This window comes from Mustelus asterias, chromosome 4 (assembly GCF_964213995.1).
Source record: "Mustelus asterias chromosome 4, sMusAst1.hap1.1, whole genome shotgun sequence".
In the NCBI taxonomy this organism is placed as follows: Eukaryota; Metazoa; Chordata; class Chondrichthyes; order Carcharhiniformes; family Triakidae; genus Mustelus; species Mustelus asterias.
The window spans coordinates 73,490,855-73,496,854 of record NC_135804.1 but is presented as its reverse complement, the minus strand read 5'-3'; positions in this window follow the sequence as shown (position 1 = coordinate 73,496,854).

The following is a 6,000-nucleotide window of genomic DNA, read 5'->3' as shown; positions in this document are numbered from 1 at the left end:
TCTGTCAGGAGTACGCGAGGGGGTCGACGAGGAGGCGGAAATCCAGGCTCGAGGAGTTGGAGAAGGAGGTTTTCGACCTGGAGGCACGTCTCAGTCAGCCCGACGCGGACCCGGCCCTGCGGCTAGAGTACAGGGAGAAGAAGGGCGCGCTGCGGGACCTGCAACTGGTCGGGTCCCGTGGCGCGTACGTGAGGTCGCGGCTCCAGTTCCGGGTGGACCTGGACCACGGCTCCCCCTTCTTCTACTCGCTGGAAAAAGGGCGGGCTAACCGTCAGCAGCTCCTTACGCTGCTGGCCGACGACGGTTCCCCCGTCTCGGATCCGGAGGGCATCCGGGCCATCACCTGGGATTATTACACCTCCCTCTTCTCCCCGGATCCGTCCAGCGAGGATGCCCGCAGACTTCTGTGGGAGGACCTTCCGCAAGTCAGCCCGGAGGGCGTCGGCAGGCTCGAGGCCCCCATTGCCGTGGCCGAGCTGGCCGGCACCCTCAATGGCCTCGGTCGGGGCAAGGCCCCGGGGCTGGACGGGCTGACGGTAGAGTTCTTCAGGGCGTTCTGGGACGTCCTGGGGGGCGACTACGCGGGGGTCCTGGAGGAGAGCAACGCCACCGGGGAAATGCCCCTTTCGTGGCACAGGGCCGTCATTGCCCTGCTGCCAAAGAAGGGGGATCTCCGCTGCCTTAAAAACTGGCGCCCGGTCTCCCTCCTCAGCACGGATTATAAAATCTTTGCCAAGGCATTAGCCTCACGCCTTGGGTCCGTGCTGGACCACATGATCCACCCTGACCAGTCCTACACGGTCCCGGGCTGATCGATTCACGATAACCTCCATCTGGTCCGGGACCTGATCCACCATTCCCAGAGGGCTGGTCTGTCGAGCGCCTTCTTGTCCTTAGATCAGGAGAAGGCGTTCGACAGGGTGGAGCACGAGTAGTTGCTCGGGACTCTGCGGGCATTCGGGTTCGGGACGCAGTTTGTCGCCCGGATCCGATTACTCTACTCTGCCGCAGAGTGTCTGATTAAGGTTAACGGGTCCCTGACGGCGCCCCTTCGCTTTGGGAGGGGAGTACGGCAGGGCTGCCCCTTGTCCGGCCAACTTTATTCTATATGCGTGGAGCCATTCCTGCGCCTCTTGCGGAGGAGGTTGTCGGGTTTGACTCTGCGCGGCCCGGACGTAGGGGTGGTCCTGTCTGCTTACGCCGACGACGTGCTCCTCGTGTTCACAGACCCGGCTGACCTGCGGAGGATGCGAGAATGCCAGGCGGTGTACTCCGCCGCGTCCTCCGCCAGGATCAACTGGGCCAAGTGCTCCGGACTCCTGGTCGGTCCGTGGGAGATGGACCCCCTTCCGGAGGAGCTCAGGCCTTTCACCTGGAGCAGGACCAACCTCCTCTACCTGGGGGTCCATCTCTGCCCAGCCGAGGAATCCTGGCCGGCGAACTGGCGGGAGTTGGAGGCCAAAGTCTCCGCCCGCCTGGGTCGCTGGACAGGACTGCTCTGAGTGCTGTCCTACAGGGCGCGAGTTCTCGTCATAAACCAGCTGGTCGCCTCCATGCTGTGGTACCGGCTGGTCACTTTGACCCCTCCCCCTGGCTTTGTCACCGATATGCAGAAAGCCCTCGTGCGGTTTTTCTGGGACAACCGACTGCACTGGGTCGCTGCCGAGGTGCTGCATCTCCCGATTGAGGAGGGCGGACAAGGTCTGGTGTGCCTCCGCACGCAGGTAGCGACCTTCCGCCTCCAGACCCTGCAGCAATACCTTTACGTCGAGCCTCCTCCACGATGGCGTGCGATGGCGACGTATTTTTTCCGCCACTTGCACGGCCTCAATTACGACGTGCAGCTCCTGCACATCAACCTGGGGCGTATTCCCACCTCTCTGCGGGAGTTGCCCGTCTTTTACCAGGACCTCCTCACGGTCTGGAACACGGTCGCCTCGCGACGCAGCTCTCCCCCGTCAGGAGTAGCGGCTCTCGTGCGAGAGCCGCTGCTCAGGAATCCGCACCTCCAGCCTTACGACTTCAGGTGGCTGGCGGAGAGGAGGGCCGTGGACGCCGGGATGACCAGGATCGGGGACGTGCTGGATGGCGGAGGAGCGGGCTGGATGAGCCCCGACGTGCTGGCTGAGCGCGCGGGGGTGACCGTCTGGCGCGCGGCCAAAGCCATCCAAGACCTTAGGACGGTCGTGCTCGGCCCCGAGTGCGCACGTGGTCTAGAGGCGGCGCAGGCGTGCGGTGGGATCCCGCCCGAGCGTTCCCCTGCTCGGACGGAATTTCACATTGGCCCGAAGCCTAGACCTCCCCCCCCCGGGTCAGGTGCCCCACTGCGTGTGCCGCCTCGCGGAAATGCCCTCCGTGCCCTTTTCCACCGCGCGGAGGTGTTTCCTGTACGGGCTGCTGCTGCACACCTTTCACTACCGCGTCCTCGCCCGTCGCCCAGATACACCTTGGGGGGCCTTGTTGCCGCCGGGCGGCGGAGGTCCCCAGTGGAGGTCCCTCTACGGAGGGATCTCCCCCAATTATCTCGGAGACCTGGGGTGGAGGGTGCTGCACGCAGCAGTGCCGTACAACCGTAGGTTTTTCCGGTTCACGGGCTCCCAAGACTGCCCTTTCTGTGGCCTCGTGGAGTCCGTGGACCATGTCTACGTTCTGTGTTTTAGACTGCACACCCTTTTTGGTTTCCTCAAACACCTCTTACTGATGTTTTGTTTGCACTTCAGTCCCACGCTCCTGATCTACGGGCACCTGGTGCGGAGAGGGGCGGGTCGGGATGCCGACCTCCTCGTGAACCTGCTCCTGGGCCTGGCGAGACGCGCCATCAATAGGTCCAGGCAGCGGGCGATCGACGGGGCCGTCCATCCCGACTGTCTGCCCCTCTACCGCGGCTACATTCGCGGCCAGGTGTCCCTGGAGAGGGAGCATGCGGTGTCCACGGGCGCGGTTGACGCCTTCCGCGACCGCTGGGCGCCGCAGGGGCTGGGGTGTATTATCGACCCCGATAATCACCTTTTGGTTTGACGTTTTAAGTTTCCTTTCGACTTTGTTTTTGGTTCGGGCTGTTCCCCCCTTCCTTTTGGGGAGCCGCCCCTTTTACTTTGTCCCTAAGTTAATTTGAGTTCGTTTATTACGTTGGTACCCGAAAAAGTTACCTGATGAGTTGCAATTGGTGCTTAAATCAGGGAGTCTCATGCTCCCTATGAAAGGGAGCAACTGTCTGAGCTGTCTGTGTGCAGCTCTATCATGAGAAGTCGCTTGCTTGCTGCTACAGAGAAGGAAGGAGCTGGGTGAGAGGTTCTTGCCGTTAAAAGGAGAGAGGAGGAAGGCAGAACAAGAAGGGAGGAACAACTATCGCCCCCACCTGCCACCCAGCCACTGGAAGGTGCTCTCTTCCAGAGAGAGGGAGAGGGGAAGAGGGAGAGTGTGTCCATCTGCAGGAGGGAGGACAACGCTGAGCACAGCGGGACCCGGAACATCTAAGGACTGAGTTGTTGGGCTGGTGCCCCCATCGTCGGGAGCCTGTGCCTGAAAAGGGAGGGGGGGGGGGGGCGGGGGCTGGTGGGTGCGGGGGAAAGACTAAAGAACTTTGTTTTTTTCACCATCTACAGGGGTGGGGGGTGAAGACACCCCGGACTATTTCTTTGTTAGGCCTCGGGCTGAAGAGGAGAAGTCCCCCACCCACTGCTGCCCCCCCAACACCGGAAACCCCACCGCTCCTTCCTCCTGACTGGGGCACCAGCCCTCCTCGGTGCCCTGTCCCTCGTCCTCCCTCCTGCTCCTCCGTCCCCCTCTCTCTCCCTCTCTGCCTTCTGGGGAGAGAGTGCCTGGACCCCCACCAACCCAACCCTCCCTCGTTCCCTCTTTGTCCCCCATTACCAGGGCAGAGACACACCCCCCCACCCCACCACACCCATACTCCCTTCCCTCTCTACCACCCTCTCTGTGCCTCACATAAAGGCCAGAGAGGCCCCTCACCCAACCCTCCCTGCACCCCCGACCCCACGGAAAAGTCACAACAAATACGCCCTGCCGTGCATCTGGCCAGTCTCGGGGTGGGCGTAGCACCAGTTATTAAATCATGGCGACCACGACACCGTCGCTGGTGGCAGGGCCATCTAGGCCCACCTATGCGGGTGTGGCGGCAGCCAGGGCCCCCAAGGCACCCAAGACCCTGCCACCTTTTAAATTGATAACAAAACAACTCTGGGTGAAGTGCTACGCCCACCCCGACATGACCATCGAGGCGTGTGTTCGGGCAATGGCTGGGGTTGTCGGCCCCTCAGCCATTGTAGCAGCCTCGAAGATGTACGGCAAGGCCGTATTCTTCCTGAAGGCTGAGCGGGCAGTCCACCTCGCCCTGGAAAAGGGGCTCACGGTGGGCGGGACGTTCTTGGCGGTGGACCCCCTAGAGGCCACCGCCCATCGTCTAGTCATCTCGAACGTCCCGCCCTTCATCCCCGTGGAGCTCCTCCTCCCCCACCTCCATCTACTGGGGGAGGTCAGGTCCGAGGTGGCACCGGTCCCGCTCGGTCTTCGTGATCCCACCCTCAGGCACGTGTACTCCTTCTGGTGCCAGGTATATGTCCGCCTGGCCCGGGAGGAGTGCCTGGAAGGGGGCTTTAATGTCCCCTTCGAAGGGACCACCTACCGGGTCTTCTGGTCCGCGGACGGTGTGCGGTGCCATGCCTGTAAGGAGGCGGGGCATATTAGAAAAAACTGCCCCACCTCCAAGGCGGCCGCCGACCCATAATCCAAGGCGGCCGCAGCTGGCGCCGCAGCCCCCTCTCCCCCTAACCAAATACCACCTGGTCCCCCGCAAGGGGAGACCATGCTGGCAGCAGCCGCCACCTTGGCTGCCGGCGGGGGATGGGGGGGGGGGTAGTGGAGCCTCCGCGAGGCCAGAAGACCCCGGGGAAAGGGAAGAAAAAGGGGGGGAACGCAACCCCGACCCCCTCCACCCCAGCTGCCGGCTCGGGGAAAACACCCACCTCCGGCCCCCCTCCCAAACCATCTCCCGGGCCCGTGGGTGCCTCAGCATCCTGTGCTGGGCCCGCCGTCGCGGGTGCGCGCGCTCCTGGGTCCGGGCGTGGGGGGGTACGCGACCCCGAGCCGGCACAGCCAGCACAGACACCGACAGGGGACGTGACAGGGAGGCGAAAGGGGCGTGGCAAGGCGAAGAGGGGCGGAGCGTGGGGGGCATCTCCCACCCACGGGCACAGTAACAAAAAGAGGCGCTGCCCCTCGGGAGCCATGGGGTTCGAGGTTTGTGGGACCCACTCCCCATTCACGTCGTCGCCTGCCACGCCCCCACCTGTTTTTACGCCTTGTCCCCAGACTGGGGGCAAGAAAAAGTCCCAAAATAAACACGTGCTGGTGCAGTCCCCTGGACGGGTCTCCCCGAGGCCGAGTGGGAGCGGGGCCCCTGCGGCTTCATTCAGCCCGGTCGAATTTGACCCGGAATTCTTTTACAGCTTGCCGGGGGACTGGAGCAGCACCCCGATGTTCGGGTCCCAGGGCGGCGGTGGCAAGGAATTTGTCTCCTCCTCTCCGTCCCGACCTTTGATGCTGGGCATCCCCAACATGAATCCGGAGGGTTCTCCGGGCTTGGGGGGTGTCCAGGCGTATGGGGTGGAGCAGGGAACTGAGCCGCCGCCGCCCACGGACCTACAAACCCAGGGACAAGAGCCCAGAGAGAACCCCTCCTCCGCCGATCCTGGGGGTGGGATCCGTGGCGGCTCCGTTCCGCTCGCCGCACGCCCTGCAGTGGGGGACTCGGAGTTGAGGAGGTAAGCTGCTCGGTGGTGGGCACGGGGATCGTTTCAGGGTCCACCTGTAGTGAGGAGGAGGACTCTCTTGTGCCCCTCACCGAGTTGCCCCTCATCCCCTCTGGGGAACTCAGGGCCTTTATCAAAGACCATTCCGTCTGCCCTGACAACATCTGACTGGCCCTCGACCGTTGGTCCACCTCAGAGAGCCGTTGGTGTACAGGTATTGAGTTATTCA